Source organism: Varroa destructor, unplaced genomic scaffold (assembly GCF_002443255.2).
Source record: "Varroa destructor unplaced genomic scaffold, Vdes_3.0 BEIS01000003.1, whole genome shotgun sequence".
Lineage (NCBI taxonomy): Eukaryota > Metazoa > Arthropoda > Arachnida > Mesostigmata > Varroidae > Varroa > Varroa destructor.
The window spans coordinates 4,999,619-5,016,773 of NW_019211456.1; the positions used below are offsets into that span (position 1 = coordinate 4,999,619).

General features: G+C 41.0%; 1 protein-coding gene and 1 long non-coding RNA gene across 13 annotated transcripts in view; one reads left to right on the forward strand and one right to left on the reverse strand.

The window, feature by feature from the left end:
- The window catches only part of LOC111247688 (guanine nucleotide exchange factor DBS-like), a 185,127-nt gene that overhangs the window by 76,993 nt on the left and 90,979 nt on the right, over positions 1–17,155 (reverse strand). The window lies entirely within an intron of this gene.
- LOC111247693 (uncharacterized) lies at positions 865–9,751 on the forward strand. Of its 4 annotated transcripts, none has more exons than XR_015325037.1 (3): positions 865–1,123; positions 2,367–7,923; positions 8,115–9,751. It is a non-coding gene; the product is annotated as an uncharacterized LOC111247693 (long non-coding RNA). The 4 variants fall into 4 exon arrangements; XR_015325036.1 differs by lacking the exon at positions 8,115–9,751 and having other exon boundaries at positions 2,367–5,638; positions 6,066–8,064; XR_015325039.1 differs by lacking the exon at positions 8,115–9,751 and having other exon boundaries at positions 2,367–3,445; positions 5,331–8,064.

Sequence of the window (17,155 nt, forward strand, 5' to 3'; positions counted from 1 at the left end):
TATATTTCTTTCAGCTAGGCGTGAGGGCCTAGACTTTCGGAATAGAGCACAAGATCAGATGAAATCGAAGTATCATTAAAACAGCTAATTGACCTAGGACTAGGGACAGAAAATGGCTAGAAAATTCTGGTTAAGGTTTCACAAAAGTACAGCGGTAAATATTTTAATATGAGACGAGATTTTATCAAACTCGTAAACATATATTTGCAACGACTTATTTCTCAAGGCATTGTACTCTATTTAAATGAACCGAACTTTCACAATCAACCCTTTCTGGCCTTCTGTCTTATACACCTATGTTCACTGCTTAGTCTAGATTTGCATGGCCATTCATAACTGTAGTAGTAATTATTTTATGTAACAAATTCTTATGTTGGAAATGAAGTCTCGATCATAAAATGATTGGGACGTGACTGGGCTTACTGTGTAGCAGATCACAAGCGCAACGCGGAGTACCGCTTGCGCTGATGGGCTTCAGCCCTAACAATAACAGCTGGGTAGATCGTTGAAAATGTACAATTACATTTCTACATACTCCGTTTAGCCTCTCATTGTCTAACGTGTTCTGAAAAAATGGCAAATATAAAATCTGCTATGCGCTGTTTCGATACAATTGAAACATATATTATTCTCGACGTCTGCGCGGAGGATCCTGCTCAAACTTCGTACGACATTGTCAAAAGACGATAGTTTTTGTTAACATCCTCACTATTATAAATGGAAACCAGTGTAGCATCTTCAACCGTTGCGGTTTGAATAAGAACAAGATGGAATAGCATTGGCCGATTAGATAACGAAGCTATCCTAACACTTTTTCATACAATATCGAAAAATTCGGATTAGTGACACGTTTGTATGTCCTGTTCACGCTGTTGCTACTATTATTATTTCGTTTAGACAAGTCGGCTTTCGTAATGGTTTAAGCAATTTCTTACTAGAAATTATATGCATGTTGGCAAAACATGTGTTTATAGTGAAGTCCTTGTGAAATCCACTAGGAATGGACTTTGTAGTGACTATTTAGTGATAAAATTTGCCAAATGTTAGGAACCTGATAGGAAAGTGAGCGACACAACAGAACTTCATGGAAAGAGAAAATATACAGGAATGAATTCTGCCTACGGTACGTAGTCAGTCAATCAGTCAGTGGTCAAACTAACTTTCAGACAATGCGAGTCATTGTAAATTTTCGCCGTCTTTCTTGTCCGTACTAACCACTCACGACCATGGTCAGCTACTTATAAGCGAGATCATATTTGTGGGCCCACATACAGAGTTCTTTCAAATGACGATTTTTAGGCTTGTTAGAATTTGCGCCAGGGGCTCGCCAAACCTACGTACTAGTGAATAACTTAGCGTTCAAAAAGAATGGAATAGTCTTTATACATGCCTCAATAGAGCACAACGTTCTGACTCCTATTAACTTTCATTAGAGAGCTTTTAGCTGGAAAAAAACTGAGGCTAAGATTGCTGTACGTTTACCGCTAAGTTACATTGTTACCACAAAATAATAATTGCTATTTCCATTCTGACTGACCCAGTCTGCTAAAAAACAAGTCTATCTATGCTATTGCGTTCTGCGATGTTTATGTCCGCTCAAAACTATCATAACGTCGTGTAGACAGTACGCATCAGCATAAGGAGTTCCGAGACATATAGGAAAAGAGCAGAGTTCGCTTCGGCACCATAAGCTGGCAAGTTCCCAAATCCCGCTTTTTGTTTGAGCTGAGATAAAATAGACAGAAATTGTAGGTTTTTTTTTTAAATTTTTTATCTTTGAACAATAACTCTCAAGTCCTGACCCGGAACGGGCGACCATTAAATCATGAGCGTCGTCTGTCTCGCTTTCGCTGTGTCGTGTTCATGACAAACGCAGAGATAGGTCGCATTCATTTGAGAGTGACATCTGCTGCCAGCAAAGGCCAACTATACTAATCACACCCATAGATGTTGAAACATTTACAATTCGCCTGATCGAATAGCCTTAAACAGGAATGGCAGCGAATGAGGTACACTTTTTTTTATAAGAAGTAGGCAAAGCGTTATCTGCTGCCGCTGCTGCCCCCTCGTTCTTTTTCTGATGTCTCTGTTTTAGCTTCCCGTATCGTCGTTCGCCACCAGCCTGCCAACGGGTCAATTAGATTTTCATTTTTGCATTGTGTTCTCACTAACACTTGATAGGATGAGATTGATGTGTTAGATCTAATCGGCGCTATGATTATGCCAACAGTAAACGGCTATCTCTGTCTTGAGTGGCTGTCTTGCTTGAGGCCATGTTGCCTTTAGCCATCCCCGCTTTGATAGTTTGTCGGCAGATTTAGTCCCTGAAACCGCTAACACACACACATTCACAACCACATTTGCAGCTTCTTCACTGGCTTTTTCCATTCTGCACCATAGCAGAGGACGAGTTGATGCGGAACGAGACAGGGATGATTCCTCGCGGGGAAAATTTCGACGGCGACGACAACGGAGAGCATCGCCATCGTTACCGCCGCCGCCGCCGCCAATTCGTCATCACTCGGTGTTCTTCGATTATCAAGATACACATGTTAATGACAATCAAAGTTAAACTGTTTATTGCTTCCTAGAACAGTTCGGTCGTAACCTATATGTGATTGAAGCCCATACGCACAACGCGGTGATCAATGTGATGAAAATAACTTGAAGGACCGACAGTGGCTACTAGTATCACAATGCTCAACGGAAGCTTAGTGTTTGTATTGACTGCTGTGATAGAACAACAATGTTCGAAGTAGTTGATTTCGAGTTTCTTCCGATTCTTGGCGATTGTAATTAGTGCGAATGACTTCCGTGATGATCTACGTGCAGCTGTGTAATAGGATGACATCAGTCGATACATAAAAAAAGCGTTACAGAGCCAGCGAAGTTTTTTTTCCAGAACAGTTGCGTACAGATCACCACACGTCCATATGACAGTACCTCAAACTATCTATGAACATGTTTTAGGATACATTTTGACGATTTTGTGGATTTATTCGGTTGTGATGTATTATTAGTCAGGATGAGACAAGAACTGATAATTTGGGCTGAATGTTCCATTGTGTATTGTGTTGAGATGTCTCTGACACGTCACTTGAAATTTGCTTTATGAGATGGCTTCCTTTAAATTGCTTGCAGAATTTTTATCAACCTCAAGCGTTGTAACAGCAGCTCTGGAGACGCGGCTGTGCTTGGACAACCCAGAATGAACGCACACGAATGGTCCGGCCGATCAGAAGTGGCTCATTGACGGTAGCCTCCAACCGCTCTTCACCTTGTTGACGAAAAATGAGACGATCCGCTGATCGCTACTTCAATTCCGAAAGCGCGATCATTTTTCTTTAGAAAGGTCTTCGAGATACCAGAAAATCATCGCGGGCTGGACTGCAAACGAAGGATGGCAGAATCACGAACTAGCACAGCTCAGAAGGGCCAGAAAAATGTGCGCGAGCCACTTAGCGGTATCAATGCTAACAGAAAAAATTACATAGAAATTATAGTTGCTGAGAGTGCATTATGTATTCTCGTTACGTTTACATAGGTGTGTCTGCCTCCAGCGCCCGGCGACATAACAATAATGTTACTGTGAAAAAATAGAATTGTAGCATAAAACGGGGAACCTTAGAGCCAATTGCTTAGGCTCACATTTGCTATATTTAGATCGTCAAACATACATGTCATCCAGTAGAAACGCTGGTTAGATGCGTAAGATATAATCTTTATTTAATCGACTCTATCCATTCCATGTGAATAGGCTTCATAAACGGACATTCTAGGTCAAGCTCTCTAAATGCCATTATCGTGGAATAGAAAATATCTAGCTAGGATTCGGACATTAGGCAGGCATAACGCTTGCACAATATATATATATATATATATAAATGTTTTATAGAGGAATATGTTGTACAATAGTTCGTAAACTAAATATTCAAAGAATTATGTTTAATACTATTCGCTTGATACCACAACCTTTTAACATGCAGTCCATCAAAGTGATCTTCATGTCAAAATGATCAAAATGTCAGCAGCTTCATTTTCAGCAATTACACGTTCCTATATGCCGGCGATGTGCGACAATTCGAAGTATTAAGTAGAATTCAATTAGCATTATCATTAATAGCTATTGTTAAGTAATTTACATTTGCCGCGAGAAGACATTATAGAAAATTTAAAAACTCCCGCCAGCAACATGCACTATACAATCCATGTTAGTAAACAAAGTTATATAGGCTTAGGTTGAAAAATCTATGCGGTTCATTAGGTGTTGGTTGTAAATGTAGTATTTATATGAATGCACCATCTGTGTACGTCATTGACTGTGCTACGGATGGCCGAAACGGGAACGAGGCTGGTCTCATAAAGTTTTACATAGACTGCGTATTCTAACGTGGGTATCTGCGCAAAACATTTTTACAAGGATCTCACAAGAGGGTATATTTACACTTAGAAACGAAAAAAGCAAAATCGGGAGGTTACATAGAAAGATTTCGTAGAGAAGAACAAGCAGTTCACGGCTTTCGTAGTAGTGCTTCAGAGTCGAAAGCTGTGAGGCATCTCATGCCGAAGGGTGGCTAGAAAAAACAAATGGCTGCCCTAAAAGTGATTCATGAGCATAGCTACTGTTCTTGCGATCACGAACCATTTTATTGCATAACCGTTGTTGATGAGAAATGGATCCTAACAATAGTTCTTCTCCGCTCGGGCATTTAAAATCAGGTAGCTTGTTTACTATTCTCTAGACCTAATTCGTACCTTACGATACTGAGGTTAGCATTTCATCACGTACGAACCTACTGCTATACAACAAACCATAGAAGTTTATTGGTTCAACTTTGTCGATATTATATATAGATATTTCTCTATTGAAAAAATACGTGATGATACAGTAGTACTGACATGGTAGATAGCTGGTCTTTATATAGCAACAGTGAGGGAAATATCTACGATTATGGGTATATGCCAATGCTCGGCCGCATTAACTACGTATGTCTCTTATCTCTGACCCAGTTCCGGCTCAAAACTGCCGTTCCCTTAGACATAATCTAATTCTCAACTGACAATCAACCAGCATTTCTGCCGCATGGCTGAATAATTACCTCCAACTTATCGGAACAGTTCCAAGTCGAATTGCGAGGCCTATTTAACTTGCTGAAACAAACGTTTTCTCAGCTGATGCCCGCTGATGCATGCCTTCGATGCATATCTCGAAATCCTCTGCAGTTCTTGCACTCGACAGTGAACAACCTTTGCTCCGATAAATAAAGGAAACCAGACGTGCGCTGTATTTGGGCAAGCGGTCATATACCTTACTTTGTCTCTGTATCCAGACCGTTAATACTTTAGGAAAGGGAAATGCTGGGAGTATACTACAACGATGAAGGAAGGGGCGCCGGCGCCAGAACTGTTAGGGATTCCAGCGACGGCGCCGAAACGTTCGGAAAATGGCCGATCGGGAAGCGTCATACGAAGGACGCAAGAGCGTTATTACACTGAGACTGCCAAGAGCGCAATTGCAATGGCTGTTAGCGAAAGCGTAGCGGCCATTGCGTTCCGGACGGAAAACAAAAAACAGCTGCTACTCATGGCGCGATTAAAGCGCACGAATCCTTCTCAGCAGCCGATATATTCTCACTGGGTAATCAACGATCTACTTCTTCACTCTATATATACATCTATTAGATAGTGTTTTTGTCAGATTACACTTAATCGCTTAAAACAGTGCATATGTAGATATATACATACTGCCCTGAGGAATTAAATGTAATCTGACAAAAGCACTATCTAACAGATTTTGGTATACTACAGTTATATATGGCTGATTGGAATTGTGACTTGAAGATGAATGCTTTGTTTATCATCTTGCATGAATTAGTGCTTTTCTTGTGCACATGGCAGACAGATGGTTCATCGGTGAAGACATAACGCATTTACCAGTGTCAACACACTGCCATTCCAATCATTATCTCAACTGTAACTCCCTTGAGCAGTAATGAGAGATCAAAGAATAACCTTCCTACAAGTATTTTAAGTTGACCAAATTTTAAATGGTTTTCTGTTCGTAGGAAACACCTCTGTAATATTAAGAGACTGAAGACATCTGTGCCGTCCCGTCTAGTGTCAACTTTACATATAAAAACATCCTTTGTTCGAACGACAAACGAATGGGACTTTTTTACTCGTGTTTTTTTACATTGAAATTGAGATTCGTCAAACCACAATGTAGCAGCGACAGAGAAAAAAAGCAGTAGCGACAAGATGCCAGCAGCAGATGTTTTTCTGAGAGAACTTCCTTTGTTTTACTTCTTTAAATTATCCTTTATCATCCTGAAGAACATTCGTCATCTGGTTCAGCATCCTGCTTATTCATGTCCCATTACAAAAACGGCCCAATGCATACACCCACAAAAATCATCATTCTGGCGGTATTTCTCTGTTTAGTCCATCCTCATTTTCTCAAGAGAATGCCTACATTTTTTTTTTCATTAAAATAATTCCTATTGTGCCAATTTAGTAGGAGTTGGGCGAGCTGTGTGAGGAAGCCCTATAAACAGATGAAACGCTCATGTATAGACGTTCTTTTGAAGCGTCTCGTCTTATAGGTACAGGTCTTGTTTTATACGATTCTTATTGACTTCTGAATATTCATCACATGTCTGCATAAACATATTATGCAGCACGCCAGACAAATGCAGTCGATGGAAGGAGTCATGACAGGAGAACATAAAGCCTATCCCTGCTTGAGCACATCCATCAGACGTTCGTGAAACAAAGATGTCAACTCTCAAATGTCCACGTGGTTCATTTACGTGCAGGTATATTCCTGCAAGTCGAAGTTCTAGCAATCGTACATATCATGGCTTAGCGACTCTGTTTACGGTCTGTGTAAAGGAAGGGCAAATTTTTAAAGCATAAAGGGATTGTTTAATGGTCGAGATTTCGAAACAGTCAGGGAACTTTACACATCCGAAGCGCTGTTGAGGAATAACGAAAAAAACCTGCGTGTCTACACTCTCAGGACTCGTCCTTATTTGTTGCCTCGCTGCCGACCTGCAGTACCGAGATACCCTGCTTAACGAACAGCATGGCTTGCGTGGTGACCGACTGACAACGGTGAATCGAACAGAATGCCTGTGAATAAGACTCAGTGCTCTTAGCCAAACGAAGTTGACTCTTTTAGCGGTCTTTATAGATATTAAACCGGCTTCGCTTCCGACTTGAAAGCGATTGTGCTGACCAAGTTTACTCAACTGGGGCTCCAAACAAAATTGTTAAGAAAATACTTTGGAAAAAACCTAATTACTTTCAATAGCGGTGTTGTGAAGCGAAATTCAGTCGAACAAACGACAGGTTTCATTCAGTTAGATAGCTTAAGGCCGTCGCTCTTCTCCCTGGTCATCCGAAATGTCCGCTCGCAAATACGGTAACGGCATTCAGCATGGAAATGATCTCATACGCGGACATGTTTAGCAAGAATGGCCAACATTTGCAGCAAGCGCCCTCTATCCTGAAGAAGAGAAGCACGGCGCGCAAGCGACGAAATTAAGATGAAGGGCACGACATTTAAAATACAGGAGAAAACTTTCTTTAAAAAAAAGAGCGGTTCTGAAGCTACAATTGAAACTGTACTTTTCGACCCATAAATGTTTGATGTATCTGATAGCAAAAGCCACGCATCAAGAAACGATACTAGTTTTCCAAAATCTTAGCCTATCAGACCTTTATTATTAGTCATGGCTGGAAAATGGCGAAAATTAAACCCACATTCTACTTGACCTCCCTTCTGGATCAACGGATCAATAAGGAATGGAAGCCTTAACAGACATATAATTACTAGAGTTCCCGCGAACGGATTTACTTATTTGGCGTGCGATACAAACTTTTCAAGAAGCAGGCAACACCTGTGTATCAAACTCTGCAATCGTAGGTGATATTAGTACAATTTTGGTCACAGTAGTTATGTCTGATTTTTAAATTGCTTTAAACTCGAATGGCAAGCCGTTTATCAAGTCATATATGTAAGTGCTTTGGTACTATATATTTTGCAGTGAAACAATTACAACAACAAGCTAAATCATCCTCTATATATATATGTATATATATATCACTTTCAGATGCATGCGCGACATCTATGCAGACTCCTACTCAATATGTACATTCAGCGTATAGTCGCCTCATCATGACAGCGTTCCAGTGTCGTTATGGTTGAAGCAATGGCCGTTACTTGAAACGTACACTGGTTAGGCATATACATACACGCATTTCTTCCTCTGTACCTGAGATCATTTATGCTATTTCTGTAAGTCATCCTGTGACGACAATAATATTTCGTTATTGAGCTAAGGAAACCCTCGTTACGACAACGAAACGCGGCTCATTGCTACGAAATATCGAACATAGGGGGCTCTCACTGGAGTTCGTTGATAGTTGTGAAAGGACTGCTATAAGTCATAATTCTGGTGCACATTTATGAATCTGCAAAGAATGATTACAGATTTAGTTTTGTTACTATCGTCATAACGCGATAACCTTGTATGTCAGTAGACATGAATACAGAGCTAAGTATGCTAGTAAGAAATATTCAATGATGGAAGGATGTCTTACGGCGATTTGTTGATCCGTCCCATATCAATGGTGCCTCTCAGTCCAACAGGCATCTAGTTTTTCCAAGAGACATAGGATCTACTTTTTTGAGCTTTTGATACGCTGATCATGCATTACGTGGTTGAAACTGTTTAATCAACTGCTGAAGGGCAGCTGTTCTGTCAAGTTAGTTCGTGGCTTTAAAGCTTTTTAACTGAAAAAGTTAACCAACCTCTTGCTGAGGCTATCGCAGTTTGATCCTAAGCAGTAGTCTGCGCGTCGTAGTCATGATCTTTAAGCAATTTTGTAACTAGGAAAACAAAGCTGTACATCCTTACAAATCCAATAATTTTTCAAAGCAACCTCTTTAGAGCTTCTATCGGTAATATCGCCTATCCGGTTATACTGTCCACTACACCATAGCAAGGAATTTTGCACTGCAGTTTTTGATACTTGACGATCAGGAGTATTTTACATGTGGACCTCAGCTCGTATTCCTACTTTCTTCATTTTGACAGGCTGTATTCTAAATCTAATAGTTCTGTCATCGTTTCCATAGTGCTATTGTAGTGCTGCAATACTTCGGTGAGAAACTGCCCCCCTCCGTTCGTGTTATTATATTCAGCTTTTTTTCAATGCGTATATTTGCCCAGCAGAGGGCGAAAACATGCGGACGCATCTTCATATCTACTTCTCAGTCACCGCGCTCCATTTGAGTCGTTTTCTGCAAGAAAAACCATAATCGCGGTAACAACGGCCGTAGCAAATACATCACGAAAATCTTCGTTCTCGTTGTTAGCTTCATCAATCTGGTCGTCACTTAATACTGTCACTAACTGTGCAGCAAGAAATGTGACCATGAGGAAATCATAGCAACGCGATATCTTTGCTGCTTAAACTGAGGTAACACTTCATCAGCTCACGTTATGATGTATTGAAGAAAAGAATATGAGCACTTCATACGCCACAATGCAGCAAAGTAAGTGACTGATGACTAGTTCAAGCAACGGGGAGTCGTGGCTTGAAACATCATTATTGTTGAGAAATGATGACAACTGCAACTCCGTCATTTTGTAAGTATGCGGGTACAAGATAGTGATATCCGATAATCATCTATGTCACAATCATCATAGTAGCAATGATGATAAATAAAGATTGTCATACGGTTTTTACTGATAATTAAAAAACAGTACCTTAAAAATTAGCAGAATAACGCCATCATTGATGTTAAAGATTGATAAGTATCCGATGCCGTTGTAGACAGTTTCGCGCATACACAGTTCAAACTCAAATTTATTTAATTCACGGTGTCGATTTCATAGTATTATACAGCTTAGGCGGCGACGGTGGCTGTATCCGTTAGGCACCGGTCTGTATATTTAGCCGTTTAGGTCTTCATATAAACTATGAGCTTAACTACTCGATTTCCTCAGCCATAACCGGTCTATCGAAGTAGTCTTTTTGTTTGAAGATGATATCAGTTGGGTTAGGCAAAGCTACTCACAGACAAAGGCCGTTGTTCTCATGTCGCTAAGATATTAACTCGCTAAAATTAAGAACGCGTGGGTAAACCTAGGCTCAATGCCGGGAGAAGATACACCTCATCTCGTGTCAGGAAGCCCTGCCAGCTACTCGAAACAGCAACGCTTACCGGCAGTGGAGCTCTATGTTTAATGGGAATAGCAATCATATGCCATTCCGATAGGCGATAGGGAATAACGTTCAATGCCAGCAAATTATATATTGGCCGAAACGGTAACTTCATCCGTTTGTACCGAAACAGTTCTACAATTATTTAAATATTACTTAATCTCTTAATGTTTTTCACTGGTTTGCTGGTTTGTTTTCTGACAAAAATAGTAGCCAACCCTTTGCGTATCATTCTTAGCGATAATTAGATCGAGCAGTCTAAACGTTTCAGTCTGGGCGCGTACGTTTCGAAACGAGCAGAGCGATCGCGGTTACGTTACCGGCATTGTTGCTATTGTTGTCCAAATCGCTCCTAAGAAGTACTATGGCAACTTCTTTGAACTACTTTGCTTGGTCGACAAAAAAACTACTTGTCAAAATAACAAACAAGTAATAGTAAGAGGAGGTTTTGAAAAGACTTTCAACTTCCATAGGAAAGCGGAATCTTAGCGGCTACACACGTTCTCCTGCACCTCTTCGGGGTTCTCCCTCACAGCCCACTCGACCCCAGCTCTTTCCACAGTTTCCCTCTCCCTCTTTCCCAGGACCCTCCTCTCTTCTTTTTTGATTCCGGGTCTCTCCGCACTTGCTTCCAATGCTGTTCGCAGCAAGCAACGCCGGTAATGAGTGGATGGGCCGACTTAAATCTGAAAAGGCGTGGGAGGTTTCCCTACTCATAGGTAACGTAAAATAGAGCACAACCGTATAGCATATGGATGGGTAAAACAGGAAAAACGAATCAAATGCGATGCGATAATAACATACTTTTACTTAAAACATTACTGTGTAACAGAAGGTAAGTGTGCCTCGGCAATGAAAGGTCCAATTATGCAGAACATTACAATAATGTTTTTTTTGCGACTTGGCGTTATGCTTAAATCGAAGTTTCGAAGAGTGACCACACACATTTGGAGATATCGCGGAAGTATTATTACATGGGTACGATAGAAATGTTTGGTGAACCTATCAGATTCAACAGATCTTGGACTCTTAGATTACTATCTAATCTTGAATCTTCAAAGCGCCATTGGCGACCAACTCTTCAGCACAGTGGACAAATCTTAAAAGGTCATATCCTCATTTTCGGCTTGAGGATGTTTTCAAAACGGAGATTTATCTGCCGACAAAGACTATTTTTGATGAACGAAAATCGCTGACGAACTATGTGCGGCACTTAAGCCGCAACTAAAACATAAAAGGAAATGCCACATAGGGATATGCATAGTCCTATACTAGACTTCTGAAGCCAACATGCTAAAAATATTTTTAGACCTTTTTTGTTATCTTTATGTTAAGAGTTAGAGGTCCGGCATTGCTGCTTGAAAGTCCATCCGATAGGTGCCTCCCGGCACGAAACGAAGTCCGCCTACGCCCGGATTCGAACCTAGACTAATTACTACACCAAAATAAGCAGGCACATACCCCCAAAAAATAAGTAAAGATATCGTATCAAGGCACTGGGCTGTCGGCTAGCACGATCGGCGTTAAATTGTAGATTGCAATAAGATCACTCTCATTTATGTCGCCAGATATGTTGGCTACATTTTGATAATAAACCCATCGGGTTTCCAACAGAAGAAATCTCTGAGGAAACAACGGCAGCTTACTGTCAATAACAGCAAGTGCACATACAAAATAGAATTTTCAACATAAACCGGCAGTATAAAATACATAACGCGGTCGTGGTCATTTCTTGATGCGGTGTACTGACATTGTTATGGTCAGGTGTTTCTTTTCTCCAAAGTATTTTCAAATGGCTCCCAGTTTTCATTGGTCTATAATGGCCGCCTTTCAGTAAAGTCGTTTGCGCTCTATAGTGGCCCTATCAATTAACTGGACAGTCCATAAGACTTGTATGTCTCATCACTGAGTAAAAAGACTTTCAAGGTAGAAAAATTTTATAGTTATCACGTATACACATAAACCTATGAAAAGACGGTTTCTTAGATTCAAGCAAGGTTTGTTTACTCTTAGTTGGCGTATTGTTATAGGTTATCGAAAAGCAGTGGCTAGCTGTAAGCTAATTACCATGGAAATACAAAGAACAGCCTACCGACGCGCAGGGTTCGTGCAGCCCTGATGAACTGACTCGGAATATCAAAATTGCTTCCCCTAGTAGGTGTCGCTCTCGACCCTACTCTCGATGATCCGTACATGCCATACGAAACTAGCGCTTATTTGGCATACGTTATATAGAACACTTCTGACGGTGTTAACTTAACGCTGGTCGGTTGCTTCGGCGAATGCCTTTTTTTCTACCTGGAAAGAAGCCAACTCAAAGGAAATACAGCAAGACATTTGACATAGAAACAATATATTTGAGGGAAAATAACTGGAAATGTATTGTTTTCCGTCGTTTTTTTTTCATTTCACGCTAATGAAACCTCTAGAACAATATGGGTCTAGAATTTGGAAGCTCTACAAGAAACGGCTTGCTGTTCTAGTCTCTACCCTATAGATGTATTTTCACATAACTTATGCATATTCTCACCTAACACATAGACAGAAATTTTAATGATAGAATAAAACACATGTAAATGAGAAGGCCTAAAACGACCCCTTATGAACCCCTTATAAAGAGGCATGTTATCACGTTCACCTTCTTCTCTGCTTTTTTTTCCGGCATTGGATTTGGTCCGGCGGCACTAACCGGAAGTACGGACTTTCATTCCCGGTGGTCATGCAAGAAACGAAGTTGGTTTCATCAGGAATGAGATCTTTGCAGTTACACCCACCTTGTGTATCTTGTTATCAATGCGATTAAATCGTCAATATTCTATGTAAGCACCTGTTTCAGTTGGCTGAACAAGGCCACTTCTGACGTCCGCACCTCGTGTCATATCAACTTTGACCATATTAAGGACTTCGGACACTTAATGACAACTGTACGAATACAAAAATCGAATATTTTCATCGCCTTCTCGGGATTTACGTTGCAGTTTAACTTTCTTCAATGATTTGCTTGATCGGTTCTCGACGAAGACGTCTGCAAACGCCCGTCGATGTCTTCCACCGTTTGAATTCTGTGTATATTTTTTTGGATTCGGGTTTGGGCAGCTTCTTTGCAGCATCTACACTATATCCTCCATTATATCAGCTATATTTTCGTTCTAATTCATAATTAACAATTACGTGACAAGCCTGCACTAGGCATGTATCCTGTGACCCTGTCCTATTAGCGTTACGTAGTGGAGAAAAAAAGTACGCGCATCGGTCCCCTCGGGGATGTCTCCCCATGCTGGAGGCATATCGCACACGATGTTATCGTGCTGTTGTCTTCCAGTGTTCCTTTTACTACCGTTAGTCTTTTTGGGAACGTTATTCAAATTTTTGAGAACTTGCCTCTTGTCTTTACGAACGACGAAATGTTGCAGAGTTGGACGTGTTGGAGCTGCGTCTAGTCCAGAGCGAAATTCATTAGCAAGTGTTGCGAGCCCTCTTTTATTGAGCAGAACGAACCTTTTTTTTGATGGAATAATGCCGGCAACGCTCCATCATGGGGCAATGACCAGGCTGCAGTATTTCCGAACTGCCCACTTTAGCATGTGAAGAAAGACAGAAATGCAATCAATGACGATGCGTGTCAGCAATGGTAGCACTAACTAAACTGAATAGAGTGTACAAGTAAAAAAAAATCATATCTTTAGCAAGAACCTTTTTGCTTACTTACCGCTAGATAAGAACAAGTTTACTCAATTACCTAAATACTTATTATAATGCATTATGATTACATAAACCGTTCATATTTTTGCTTCTCTCAGAATATCAGACAATACTACAATTTTTTTTTTGTTTACAGATCAGTTTACAAATATAGATTTACCTAATTATTAGGGAAAATTCACCTCACACATAGCAGTTACTGGCATTGCAAAATCAATGCACACTGTGTACGAAAAGCTTCAACGACGGGCTTTGCCGTGCCGAAAAAATGTGAAGATTTGTTGAAGCCATTGTCGTTAAAGTCACCACATATAGCACATTAGCCCGGCGTGAAAACACTAGACATGGCCATGATATGGGATGAGGGGGTTGTATTTTAACTCTTTGGTTTGTTATCTCTTTTCCGCTGTCCTTTCATAGCGATTGCCTGCGTCACCGATAAGCGTGCTCCTTGTCACACAAACGTAAAGGCGTAAAAGCGTACACATACCCATGAGCACCGCGCACACAGAGTCCAAGTCCTATGGCGAAGCAAAGTTACGACAACAATGTCCAGAACTTAGAAAAGCTCATCAAGTCAACTGAGTGCGATAAGGTGAGGTAACTTCTGCTGCAACTCGAGCGCAACGCTGTGCACGATTTTTATTATACCGAAAACGTGGGTGAGCTCGCCGTTCCCCGGGCCGGCCCCAATTGATTCGATTCGAACAGAAAAGGATCGTCGAACATGAGATGAGATATGACCCGTGAAAGAGTAGCGTTTGACATGCTCAGGCTGAAAACAGCGAGAAGCGTCAAAACGGATTTACATAAACCCAGGCCAGAGCCTAGGTCTTTGCAAACCCAGTTAGAAAGGCTCATTAGATTAAAAGTGATTAATGGTAGCTAATCCATTTTTCTGCCCACAAGAAAAAGATGACCTTGACGTAATTTTTTTTTTACCTGATAGAATGGACAGCGTCGTTGGCTGGCCATGGTCGATACGATTAGTAAATAGATTGGCCAACGATATACAGAGACGCACAGTAGGGCGAAAGGTACGCTAACAGATAAAATCTTTTGATGAATTGATAGGTTAGTTTGCTCCATTCAGAACTTTGTCAGGAGGATTTATTTCTGCGCGCAACTGAAATTTTCTTATTGGCGCTACGACAGTTTGCTATCGGCGACGTCAAGCGGCCAACTCTATAAAAAAACTTCGTACTCACTATTGACCAGCAATGAGCTATCTATCTATCTATTTAAGCCACAAAATGTCTGCACGAATGTTCGAAAACGAAAAACGACATTTATGAAATTCAAAATGGCCATTAGTTAAAAGACGTAATTATATTCATAGCCTTTACTCACGTTTGATCCGCGTGAATTGGACGGTGCACTACGGAATTTTGGCGTACTACGATAGCGTGTGATAGACAGTAGACAATTAGACAAATTTCATCTGTTGAAATAGGTGCTATTAAAGTTTGAGCGTCGAACTGTTTTATTTCCTCCCACAATAACAAACGCTTTTCAGCTTCCGTCCAGATTTTTGTCTACTGTATCATATAACTCTCTGGAGACGCGCCACTGACACATGTAAATGGCCAGTCGTGCTCTCGGCTGTCTCTATAAAAACTTCCTCTTCTGTCAGACCTTATTCAGTCCAAGCGTTATTCAGTACGTCCAAAAAATTCAGATCGGTTACCAGATCAGGACTTTGCCGGAGTTATATAGGGAATCTATATCCCTATATACATATAGGGAAGAACCAAGAGAGGAGACGAATCTGCGGTTGGAATTCGTGCGTAAGAAACTTCGTCTTTCGGAGACATTATAACGCTGCTAAAAAGCGCTACGGTGGGTTGGACTCGCGGACGGTCATGAAATGGGCGACACGAAACTCAGCCCAATTCATAGACTGGACGCAGGGCGTCTGTTACGGCTGCAGCTTTTCGTACGGAAAAGGACTCAATGTTTAGTACGTACTGTAAACAGATTTGCTCAAAGTTTCTCATAAAACCATCTAGTTGAGATCTGAATAATGTAAGTGATTGCTGAGACGCATAGTACTTTAAGAAGCTTTCAAAGATAATGTGTCTTACAATGATTCTACATACATTTTAGTAGACGCTCTATACGTTGCCAGAGTTTTTGTCTTTGGAAAAAACCACAGTCTCTACTGGAGCATCTTCTATCGTTACATAGTATCTTCGAGCTGAATTGATATGCTTCATGTACTGTAGAAGAAAACCAGAGCTGGTGCTTTTTACTCGTCGATACACGCAATCCAGAGTCGTCGAGCCTGAAACCGATGCGTTACCACTAGAGGTAATACGCGTGCAATCGGTTCGTGTAAGAACTCGACCAAGACCAATGCCTGCTCAAAAAAATTGCCCTGAACGCACAGGGCCAGGATAAAGGTAATCTAGAACCGCCTGCTCCGAACACCTGGCACCCACCCCATTGTCGCCATTGTTACAGCCTAAATTTCGAGAAGCTTCCTCCTTCACTTGATCCCAAATACCTCACGTTCACGGTCAAGTGGCAACGACGAAAGCTTATATATAGTTTCCAGGTCTCACCTAGGATGTCAAAGTGCAGCTTCTGGTTGTCTCGATTGTCCGTTGTCGCTTCATAGTTAGAATACAATTGATAACTTGAAATATAACCAGTATTTTTCCATACGTGACTGTTTTTTCTATAAGATCATAAAATATATAAAAAAATATATATTCTGTTTTGCAGTTTGCTTTGTTTGATTGAAAAAAGTAGATAACATTCAAATGTTTTTAGCCAAGGGGAACTCCTTGATTTCGTAGATAAACTTGCAAGTTCGTCATCTGCCCCAGGCCATTGTACTTCTGTTACTCTGTCCTCTATTCAAGTAAACCAGCCTGACTACAGCGTGGTTTTGCCGCGGAAGGCGGCAAAGGCGAAGTTCGAGTTGCGCATGCTTGGGCGGCCTTTCGTCGTTGCCTCAGGACAATCTTTTACATAATGCCCACGGTATTTTCCGAACGAGGAAAAGTTCTTCGAAGCTGGCACCGTGAGAAATAGCAAGAGAGGTGACCAAGCGTTTCTTTTCATTAGTGCATCCATCATCTAGCCAACTCAGATGGGGACAACTCTTTTCTACCAGAGCGCTCTTCAGTGTTTCGTGGAGCAAATACACAGAATTACGGTTTGAGCTGGGACCTTTAACCGGCGGATCTTACCGCCCCCCGCTTATTATCCGTAA